The sequence below is a fragment of the Triticum aestivum genome, chromosome 3D (genome assembly GCF_018294505.1).
Source record: "Triticum aestivum cultivar Chinese Spring chromosome 3D, IWGSC CS RefSeq v2.1, whole genome shotgun sequence".
Classification (NCBI taxonomy): domain Eukaryota; kingdom Viridiplantae; phylum Streptophyta; class Magnoliopsida; order Poales; family Poaceae; genus Triticum; species Triticum aestivum.
Window position 1 is genome coordinate 385,585,246 of NC_057802.1, and position 12,470 is coordinate 385,597,715.

Here is a 12,470-nt window from a genome sequence, read left to right on the forward strand (position 1 = left end):
GGCGGAGGCGAGCGGGCGACGCGCGCGGGCTGCCCCAGGCCCCGATGGGCTCGGGCGGGCCTGCCCCGGCCCCCGGGCGGGCTGGCAGCGGAGGGAGCGGTGCAGGACAGGTGGCGGCTCGGGATAGGCTCAGCGCGGCGGCGGACATGTCCGGCGGCGCGGAGGAGCGGGGCTAGGGTTTCGTCTGCGATTTGGACAGGGGGGTTGCACATATTTATAGGTAGAGGGAGCTAGGAGAGTCCAAATGAGGTGCGGTTTTCGCCCACACGATCGTGATCGATGACCGAGAGTATGGAGGGGGTTTGGATGGGCTAGGTGGGCTGTGTGAAGGGGTGCTGGGCTGCCAAAGAAAAGGGGGTTTCGGGGTTACACGGTTAACCGTTGGGGCATCAAACGACCTCCAAATGGAATGAAATTTGACGGGCGGTCTAGCGGTGATAAACAAAGTCCACTCGGCAAATCTCGGCCCATTCCGAGAACGTTTTTCTCCCCCTCACGAAACAAGGTCTGAGAGGGGCGACGGGCGCGTGTGGGAGTGCCGGATCGCGAAACGGACAACGGGGAAAATGACCGGATGCAAGTTTTGAAAGACATGGAGATGAAATGCAGATGATGACATGGCAAAATGCAACACGCAAGCAAATGACATGGCAACAACGACGAATAACTGGAAGACACCTGGCGCATCGGATCCGGGGCGTTACATCTTCCTCCTCCTCCTCTCCCCCGTCATTGTCCTCAGGGACAGAGGAATGATTTTCGTCATCTTCGGACGCCGCGTCCGAAGTACCCTTACGACGGAGGCTGCTCTTGGCCCCCTTTGCCTTCTTTGTCTTCTTCTCTGGCGCCTTATATGGCACCGGTACTAGCATCTCCGCCAAGCACGGGATGACTGGTTCTTCGGGCAGCGGAGCCGGACACTGGATCCGCTTCGCCCTCTCCGTCCAGTCCTGAAGGAGCAATAACAAAGGCTCAGACATCATCCTCGAAACAATTAGGTTGAGGACTCGTTCGAAATAACATACCTTGCTGGCGGGGTGTGTACAATCGTGACCACAGTCCAAATCCGTGGCCGGTGGTTTCTCATTGCCCTTGAAGAGCAATTTCCATGCGCCCTCGTGCGTAGTCTCGAAGAGCCTCACCAGGGTCCGATGCTTCTTTGGATTGAACTCCCACAGCGGCCGGCTTCGACGCTGGCATGGAAGGATCCGGCGAACTAACATCACCTGGATCACATCAATGAGCTTGACGCTCTTGGTCACCATGATCTAAACACGCGTCTGCAGCGCTATCAGCTCGTCAGGCGAACACCAGTCCAGACTCTTCTCGACCCAGGAGGTGAGTCACATAGGAGCGCCGAAGCGGAATTCGGCAGCCGCGGCCCAGGAGGTGCCGCGTGGTTCTGTGACATAGAACCACTGCTTCTGCCACTCCTTTACCGTCTCCACAAAGGTGCCTTTGGGCCAAGAGACGTTGGACAATTTACTCACCATTGCCCCTCCGCACTCCGCGTGCTAGCCATCTACCCCCTTCGGCTTCACGTTGAAGACTTTGAGCCACAGTCCGAAATGGGGGTGGATGCGGAGGAAGGCCTCGCATACGACGATAAACGCCGAAATGTTGAGGAAGGAATTCGGGGACAGATCATGGAAATCTACCCCGTAATAATACATTAGCCCGCGGACGAAGGGGTGAAGTGGAAACCCTAGCCCGCGGAAGAAATGGGGGATGAATAAGACCCTCTCTGTGGGCTCCGGCGTGGGGATGATCTGTCCCTCGACCGGCAGATGGTGGGCGATCTCTTTCGCCAAATATTCGGCCGCCCGGAGCTCAGTAATGTCCTCCTCCATGAAGGAGGAGACCATCCACTTGCCCTGACCACCGGATCCGGACATGGTTGCTGGGGTGGAAAGGAGATTGGAACTTGGGCGCTGGAGCTCAAGGTTGGGAAGGCAGAGACAGAGAGAAAGCGTGAGAAGACGAAGGGGGAATCCTTATCTCCTTATAAAGGCAACAAATATTAAACGCCTCCTCACTCGCCTTGAGATTCGCTTATTCCCAAGGGCTGTGTAAACGGCACGGTTGGGTTACCCATGCCCGCATTGATGAGAATCCCGCGATAAGCGGACACGATCTCTGCTTCGACAAGACGTGCCAATTGCAACCGCATCTTGGAACGTGGGACAAACGGTTCGAAATTATGACCGAACGGACGTAACGTCACATTGCAGAAAGTTGCCAGCGGATGGGACTCGTGTAAAATATATAAATTCTCTCTGCGGTTGTGCGTGGTGTGTAACAGGTCCAGATACAATCATCGCATCCGAAGACTATCTTGGAGTTCGGAAAAGGGGGGAACCCGCCTTGCAATGCCGAAGAAAATCTGTGCGCCGGACTCCTCGTCATTGAAGCCAGGTTCAGGGGCTACTGAGGGAGTCCTGGACTAAGGGGTCCTCGGGCATCCGGCCTATTATCTGTTGGGCCAGACTGATGGGCCATGAAGACATGAAGGCCGAAGACTATACCTGTGTTCGGATTGGACTCTACTTGGCGTGGAAGGCAAGCTAGGCGACCGATTATGAAGATTTCCTCCTATGTAACTGACTCCATGTAACCCTAGATCTCTCCGATGTCTATATAAACCGGAGGGCATAGTCCGGATAGGACATATTCATTACCATATACTCATAGGCTAGACTTCTAGGGTTTAGCCATTACGATCTCGTGGTAGATCAACTCTTGTAACACTCATATTCATCAAGATCAATCAAGCAGGAAGTAGAGTATTACCTCCATAGAGAGGGCCCGAACCTGGGTAAACATTGTGTCCCCCGTCTCCTGTTACCATCGATCCTAGACGCACAGTTCGGGACCCCCTACCCGAGATCCGCCGGTTTTGACACCGACACCGCCCGCCACCCCCTCGGCCCCTCCGGTACGTTCCCCATTCACACTTGCACATGCTCCTCCGCGTCTATACTATGGCACCTCCTATCGCGGCGGTAAACACTTAGCTCGACGCCTGCCGCCGCCGCCAGGCTGCCGGCAAAGCCCACCGCATTTCACCACTTCCGCTTGCCGCCGCCTATCGCCATCGACTTTCTCGACGCTGCTCGTGGTCGACCCAGCTCCGGTCGGTTGGGGAATCTGCAGTACTGAGGGTTCTTTCTCATGGACGACAAGGTAACTAATTTAAGGAGATATTATCTCATCTCTTATCCCAGTTCATCTGCCTCCTTTAATCACCCGGCGGAAATCGCCGTGAATTCATTTTTATTCGAGCTGATTTGAGGGTTTTCTTTCATTCATAGAATGTACAGTGCGCAGACACTTCAGGACTTGGAGACCGCCGCCAGAGATTCCATCTCATCGTACCAGATAACTTGAGGACGCGCGCGGTATGTTCAATCTCACCCTAAATCGGTTGGCATGGCCTACTTTCCAGAACATATTCTAAATATTGCTACATTTGGATAAAAGGTGCCACATGCACCATATATGTCAAAGGGGATGTTTCCCCTCTTCTTTCTATATTAGGCAAATTAATGATGTATTGTTCTTTCGATTACTCTCATATTTGCATGACATCATGTTTACCCTATCTGTTTAATTATAGACTTTTGCTTCGATTTCAACTGATATACAGTTCTTTCAATTTGGGCCCATATTTGCATGTTACCATATTTTCTTTATCAATCCTACCATTTTCTGCAGGACATCCCTCGGTATGCAACAGATTATGTAGTGCACAATTTTTCCCTTTACATACATCAAGGCTCCACGAATGTCATACTGCACACAAACCATGGATTTACAATCGTTGCTACTGTAAGACTTGATGAATGTGGTGACTCCTATTTTGGCACTGGCTTTTGGAATTGTTGAGGATATAACCGTTGGAGTCACCCGCCCAGGAGGGGCCGGGTTACCCATGATGGTTACTACGCGAGGCCCAGTACCAAAGATGAAGACGGCGGGTCAATAATGGGCCCAAGACCCGGAGATGGCTTAAGGCCCGTAGCATTAGCCGCCGTTAGGGTAAAACTTGTAGTGTAAGGCAAGAATAGTTGAGAGTCCGAGCCGGACACTCTTATGAGCCGGCCGGGACTCTGAGGGTCGCTGGGCGTCAACCTCTCTATATAAAGGGATGACCCGGCGGCGGTTTAGGGACAAGTAAGATCTCGTCGAAAGCCAGGCATAGCAATTAAGCTCCCTGGTCATCGAAACCATAAGCAATACCACCTCAACTGGACGTAGGCTGTTACCTTAACCGTAAGGGGCCGAACCAGTATAACCCTCGTGTTCCTTGTCCCGTTTAACCCCTTTTAGCTTCCTAGTGGCGATGGCTCCACGACTAAGTCCTAGCACGAGGACATCTGCCATGACAATTCCACGACAGTTGGCGCCCACCGTGGGGCTGGCGCACGGTGGATTTGAGTTCTTGAAGGGAAGCTTCGAAGGGCTCAAGGGATACGTTGTGGGCCGGATGACCAAGAGTCGTCGCGGCAAGCTCTACATCGACGATGCAAATTGGGGCCCCGACGCCGGCTTAATTGAGTACGGGTACCGGGTCCCCTTCGGCGGAATTCATGTCTTCATTGGCAAGATTGGTGAGCCGGGCCCTGAGCCGGATCTCTGCGCCGATCTCATCGAGACGGCTCAGTGCGCATGACTCGCCCGGGCCTTACCGGCCTTGAAGCATGCTTTTGTGGGATGTATCCATGGAGGGCTCTCTGATGGATCTGGATCTGGTGATGAGACGGCCGCCGGCTCTGACGGCGAGTCGTCCACAGATGAGTCAAACTCATTGTATCAACTTCAAGATGGCAGGCTCAGGGGTCGTTCCGATGGTGACAGTATTCCGGACCCTTTTGAGCCGCCGAGCCGGGTTGGAATCTTCATGGCCGGTGCACAGCCTGTTCAAAACCCTACCGCTGGGTCAGGAAACCCGGTGCCCTCGCCGGCCCAGGTGCTGATGGATCTCACGGACAAGATGACGGCCCTGTTGACCGCCACGGTTGACCCGGCGGATCAAGCTCAGCATGACGCGGAGGTGGCGCAGTTAAAGTTAGATCTAGTAAAAGCCAAGGAGGATCTGGCGGCGGAGGGGATCAGGATGGCTGCGGAGAGGGCCGCTCCCGACGCCCAGACTCAGTTGATTCAGGCGCAGTCCTTCCGGCTCACGATGGATCAGAACGCGTCCAATGAGGTCATGAGAAGGAGGCATCAAAAGGCCCAATCTCGACTCCCTCCGGTCTACGATCCTCGAAATCTCTTTAACACGCCAGGTGCAGGGTCTAGTAACCCGCCAGAGATCGTAGTACCCGGAGCTGGGACACCAATTCAGCCCCAAGTGATGGGACCGCCCCGGGTAAACCCTGCCCCACCTCAGTACGTGCCAATACCACCAGGTCATTATGCCAACCAGCTGGAAAACATGGTCGCCGCGGCGGCACGGCTGGCGGCTCTCCCAATCGATGGCGACTCTCCAACGGCGGTTGAAACCCGCCGGGTCAGGGAGCTCCTTCAGACAGCTCTGGCGCAGCAGGAGGCATACTCTTATAGCCGGGACAGGATCCATTCAACCCCTCGTCCAGGCCGGAGCCCGAGTTATAGCAGACACATGGTTTCAGTGACCGGCTCAAGTAATGTCCGACGCCATGACTTGCCCCCTGGCCATGGCCCGGCTCATAACGGAGCCTTTCACACAGCAGACCAAGACAGAGCACGGCAAGAGGCGGAGCAAGTGCCTCAGGTGACGGCTTACCAGACACCCCCGGATTATCCGACGGCTTCCGTCGACGTGGGTATCCCCACGAGGACTAGAGGTGTCCCTTGTTTAGTGCCGGCTCTCCGCAATGAATGTCTACCCAAGGACTTCAAATGGCCTAGGAAGGTGCCTAATTACATGGCTGATTTACAACCCGGAGCCTGGATCGAGAGCTATGAGATGGCCATGGAATTGCTGGAGGTCAGTGAAGCAGCGATGGCCAAGTACTTCACCATGATGTTAGATGGGACTGCCCGCACTTGGTTGAAAGGGCTGCCACCGAATTCCATCAGGTCTTGGGCTGAGTTGAAAGCCCGGTTCATACAAAACTTTAAAGACACCTGTAGGCAGTCTATGTCAATTGTGGATTTGACTAACTGTAAACAGCAGGAGGGCGAGTCTACGATGCATTGGGTTCGCCGGGTCAAGGAGATAATACATTCATCTGATAAGATGGATGCCGGCTCTGCAGTCTTGATGTTGGAGCAGAATTGTCGCTTCCTGCCCCTGAAGATGAAACTCGGGCGGCTCAAACGCGACTGCAATGACATGGGTACGCTGATGGCGGCTCTCGTCAAGTACGCCGACTCTGATAGTACCAAGGACCCCGCTTCAGATGATGAAAGGACAGGGAAGGGAAAAAAGAACGGCAATGGCAAGGGCCCTCAGCATAACCCGGCAAATCAAGGAGGTAACAAGCATAAGGCTGATGGCAGCATGGAGTTTGTGGCCAATGCCAGCGCACAGGGTAACAACCAGCGACGTAAAGGGAGGCCACCTCCCCGAGCCGGCGGTTCAGGCCCGACGCTTGAGCAGTTGTTGAATGAGCCTTGTCCAAGGCATGGCTCCAGGGAGAAGCCAGCTACTCATCTATGGAAAGATTGCCCAATCATGAAGGCCTTTAAGAATTCCAACGCCTTTAATGGCAACAATGGCCCGGGCGGCGGCTCAGGCGCCGGCGGCTTTCATGGCCTGGGCGGCGGCTCAAATTCCAATCCTCAGAACGGTCAAGGGGGCTTTAATCAGCAGTCTGGCCAAGGTCATCAACAGCAGCAGGGGGGTTACCAGACCAATCCAAGGCAGCTTAACGGTGGACAGTATCACGTATTTACCACTAGTCTGTGTAAGCGAGATCAGAAGCTTCATAAGAGGGTTGTGAATGCGGTTGAGCCGGCGGTTCCACGCTATTTAAGATGGTCTGAGCAGCCTATTGTGTGGAGTAGGGAGGATCACCCTCCCCGGGTTGATAATCCGGGTCACTTGGCCCTGGTGGTGGCTCCTCAGGTGGGAGGATATAAGTTCACTAAGGTGCTCATGGATGGAGGCAGCAGCATCAACATCCTCTATTATGAGACTTTCCGTCGTATGGGGTTGATTGATAAGAACCTCAGCCAGTCCAATACTATTTTCCATGGTGTGGTGCCTGGTAAGTCGGCTTATCCAGTTGGTAAGATCGAGTTGGAAGTGGCCTTTGGAGACGAGTACAACTACAGGGTGGAAAAATTGACCTTTGAGGTGGTCAAGATAAGAAGTCCGTATCATGCCATATTTGGGCGGCCGGCTTACGCCAAGTTCATGGCACGGCCGTGTTACGTGTATTTACAGCTCAAGATGTCGGGTCACAATGGGACCATTACGGTTCATGGCAGCCGGAAGGTGGCCTTGGAGTGTGAGGAAGGCGATGCGGCTTATGCAGAATCTGTTTGTGCAACAGAGGAGTTGAAATTTTACAAGGACAATGTTGACCCAACAGATATGACCTCTCTGAAAAAGCCGACTACGGAGCATGAGCCGGCGATGAAATTTAAGTCGGCTGATGAGACTAAACTTGTTGATTTTGTTCCAGGTGATTCATCTCAGCAGTTTAGCATCAGTGCCAATCTGGATCCAAAATAGGAAAGCACGCTCATCGAGTTCATCCGTGAGAATAGGGACATTTTTGCATCGAAACCTTCTGACATGCCTGGTGTACCTAGAGAACTCGCTGAGCACACACTCAATGTTGATCCGAAATTCAAGCCGGTCAGGCAATTCCTTCGGCGGTTTAATGAGGAAAGGCGGAAAGCCATTGGAGAAGAGGTGGCCCGGCTCTTGGCGGCCGGGTTTATTGTTGAAGTCTTTCACCCAGAGTGGTTAGCTAACCCGGTGCTCGTGCTCAAGAAGAATGGCACCTGGCGGATGTGTGTGGACTACACGGACTTAAACAAGGCATGTCAGGCTGATCCTTTTGCCCTTCCCCGTATTGATCAAATCATTGATGCTACGGCGGGTTGCGAGCGCTTAAGTTTCTTGGATGCTTATTCTGGATACCATTAGATTAAAATGGCAGTTAAGGACCAGGAGAAGACGGCGTTAATCACTCCCTTTGGAGCCTTCTGTTATGTGTCTATGCCTTTTGGACTCAAGAGTGCACATGCGACTTATCAGTGTTGCGTGCAGAACTGTCTTCATAACCAGATTGGGCGCAATGTTCATGCCTATGTGGATGATATTGTGGTTAAGTCCAGGGAGAAGGAAACCTTGATAGATGACCTGAGGGAAACCTTTGATAATCTCCGGGTCTACAAGATGATGCTTAACCCAGCCAAGTGTGTTTTTGGTGTCCCTGCAGGCAAGCTCTTGGGTTTTCTGGTTTCTCATAGAGGCATTGAAGCTAACCCGGAGAAGATCAAGGCAATCACCTCTCTGGCTAAGCCAGTGTGTATAAACGACGTCCAGCGCCTGGCGGGTCGTATCGCTGCTTTAAGCCGGTTCATAAGCCGTTTGGGTGAGAAGGCCATGCCATTGTACCAGTTGATGAGGAAAACTGATGACTTTGTCTGGAATGATGCTGCTAATACTGATTTTGAGGATTTGAAGAGACGGCTGGCGGAGCCCCCAGTCCTTGCTGCTCCGGTTGACAAGGAGCCTTTATTACTGTATGTAGCTGCTAACACACGGGCCGTCAGTGTGGCTGTGGTGCTGGAGCGCAAAGAACAGGGTAAGGAGCATCCGGTTCAGCGGCCGGTTTATTACGTCAGTGAAGTGCTCATTGAGTCCAAACAGCAGTATCCACATTGGCAGAAGCTTGTTTATGGTGTGTTTATGGCAAGCCGGAAGCTTAAGCATTATTTCCAGGGTCACCCTATCACTGTGGTTAGTTCTGCTCCCCTTGGAGATATCATCCAAAACAGAGAAGCCACAGGGAGAGTGGCTAAGTGGGCTATAGAGCTCGGGCCTCATGGTCTGAAATACGTACCACGCACTGCTGTTAAATCTCAAGCTTTGGTGGATTTCATCAACGATTGGACGGAGCTACAAGTGCCCGAGCAAAAGCCGGATAATACATATTGGACTATTCACTTCGATGGGTCCAGGCAATTGGAGGGCTCGGGGGCTGGAGTTGTATTGGCTTCCCCTAAAGGGGACAAATTCCATTATGTGCTACGGTTGATGTTTTCTTGCACTAACAATGCGGCTGAGTACGAGGCCTTGCTCCATGGTCTCCGGATGGCTAAGGAGATGAGCTTGAGCCGGGTAAGGTGCTTCGGCGACTCAGACTCAGTGGCTCAACAAGTATCAGGCAAGTGGGATTCCAAGGACCCTCTCATGGCGGCTTATCGCCGTGAAGTTGATGCCATTGCTGGACACTTTCAGGGTTACCAAGTAGAGCACATCGATCGCAGGAAGAACGAGGCGGCTGATGCATTAAGCCGGCTGGGCTCTCAGCGAAAACCGGTGCCGCCTAATACTTTCCTGGACATCTTGCATAACCCTTCTGTTAAGGTGCCTACAGAGGAAGACTTGGCTGTCCCTGACCCGGAGGCATACTTGGTGGCGGCTCTTCACATCACCCCGGACTGGACAGTGCCCTACTTGGCTTACATGACCCGGGGAGATTTTCCTGAGGATGAAACTTTGGCTAGACAAATAACCCGGCGGTCTAAGTCAATGGTTGTTATCAATGGTGAACTGCATCGCCGCAGTGTTACGGGAGCGTTTCAGCGTTGTGTCTCCCCTGAGGAAGGTCAAGAAATCTTGCGTGAGATTCACGAAGGGGATTGTGGCCATCATGCCGGCTCAAAATCCCTTGTGGCCAAAGCTTTTCGTCATGGTTTTTATTGGCTGACGGCTCATGCTGATGCGGAGGACTTGGTCAGTAAATGTGATGGTTGCCAGAGATTCTCGCGACGGGCTCATGTGTCGGCTCAGGAGCTAAGGATGATACCAATCACTTGGCCATTTGCGGTCTGGGAGCTTGATATGGTTGGGCCTTTTAAAAGGTCCAAGGACAAGAAGACCCACCTTTTGGTGGCAGTTGACAAATTCACAAAGTGGGTTGAAGCAGAGCCAGTTAGCAAGTATGACGCAGCCACGGCGGTTCAGTTCATGAAAAGGGTGATATTTCGCTTTGGCTTTCCACACAGCATTATAACTGACAATGGTACCCATCTGTCCAAGGGCGCCATGGAGGAGTTTTGTCAACGAGAGCATATTTGACTTGATGTTTCATCAGTGGCTCACCCTCAATCCAATGGTCAAGCTGAGAGAGCTAATCTGGAGATTCTGAAAGGCATCAAGCCCCGGCTTTTGGTCCCTTTGCAACGGACGCCGGGTTGTTGGGTGGAGGAGTTACCCTCCGTGTTATGGAGCATCAATACTACTCCTAACAGATCTACGGGTTATACGCCTTTCTTCATGGTTTACGGAGCGGAAGCAGTCCTCCCTAGCGACATCCGTCATGACTCACCTCGAGTGGCGGCTTATGTTGAGGCGGATAATGAACAGGCGCGCCAAGATGCTCTTGACTTGTTGGACGAACAGCGTGATGTGGCAGCAGCTCGCTCAGCGATTTACCAACAAGACCTGCGCCGTTATCACAGTCGCCGGGTTAAGTCCCGGGTCTTCCAGGAAGGTGATCTGGTGCTCCGGCTCATCCAAGATCAAACAGATGCACACAAGCTATCCCCGCCTTGGGAAGGGCCCTTTGTGGTCAGCAAGAACTTGCACAACGGGTCATACTACCTTATTGGCGTTCGGGAGCATAAAGATTCACGCAAGTCGGAGGAGGAGACCCGTCGGCCGTGGAACATAGCTCAGCTTCGGCCTTATTACACTTGAGCCACCGGCTTTCATAATGTACATATTTCCATAGCCATGTACATATTATTTTAAATAATAAAGCAGGACCTCTGTCCTTTTCTCCTCCAAAGATAAAAGTGTTGTTTCCATTACACCATCACATGGTCATTTGGAGGTGGATCCGGCTTATGATCGTATTCGAATCTAGCCGCACGCAATATAATCACTTGGGGGCTTCCTGTTCAAACATAGGTCGTATTCGAACCAAAGAGAACATAGCTGTCGATACCCATTTGATTGGCAAAGTGCCGAGCTCATTGGGGAGTTTTCTTTGATCATATTTGAATCATAGCTCAACCCCCTTTGGGAACCGACGTGGATCGTATTCGAATCAGCGTCGTTAAACAACTCTTAAGGTCATTTGGGGGCTTCCTGTTCAAACATGGGTCATATTCGAACCAAAGAGAACATAGCTGTCGGTACCCTCTTGATCGGCATCGCCAAACCCACTGGGGGCTGTATGATCGCATTCGAATCTTAGCTTAACCCCTTTGGGACGGGTTTCTGGTCGTATTCGAACCGGAGGCCCCTAAGTTTTGATTTTCTGATTTACAACAAGTTCTTCTGGTTGTATCAACAGTGTACATGGCGGTTCTTATTCCGCCGACTTAACTTTGATTCACAGTGTTAGTCACACACAATCAGCATTATCAAAACTGGTAAACCGGAGTGGAGGTACCAACCTATTATCCGGGTTACATAAACCGGAAGTATACTTGAAGGCCTGTAAGTATGCTATTATGGTTACATCAAGGACATAATTGAGGACCAGTCTTTGGTAACTTAGATTCATATTCCGGGTTATATGTATGAGACTATGATTCTCAGTGCGGTAAGCCGCATAGAGACTTGTGACTTGTTTTTCTATGCAGGATGGTTAAAGACAGCTATTCGAGCTTAAGGAAAATAAATGATCAATTATGACACGGAAGAATATAAGGAAGCAACTTCAATGGAGTTAAGCATTCAACACGTGCACGATGGCACGACAAAGTTAAAATGTTGGTCCTACTCTAATACAAGACTCCCCGAGTCCAAAAGGGTGAAGCATTGTTTAACAAGCATAATCATGGGCCGCCTAAAGAGTCAAGAAGCTTGCCGGGTCGAAGCTTCCGGCTCATCCCTCTCCGCTCCTCCGGCTGTTCCCATGACCTGGAAGGTTGACGATTTCCAGTCAATGCCGCTCAAAGCTTCAAATTGAGCTTCCTCGTCAATTAACCCGGCCGGGTCAATTTCCGGGGCAAAGGTGTGCTTACGAGTCGGCGGGACCAAGCTGATGGCTTCATAACGCGGAGTGGGGATCCTCTGATTCTCTGCGTCGTAGCCCGGCTGGTACTTGGTCAGATCGGTGTCATTCCCAATCAGGGTGGCCACCGGGCGCACGATCTTCACACAGGCAGCAAAGTCTTTTTGGTCGAAGGGGGTGCCGTCTTCCTTCAGGCTGGGATATCCAAGTGCTATGTCAGCCGGGTCTAGCTCTGGAAGGAAAGCCTTGGCCCGGCTCAGAGCAGCTATGGCTCCCGCTCTTGCAGAGGCCCGTCGCAGCTCTTGGAAACGCTGAGGAAGAACGGCAAGCCGG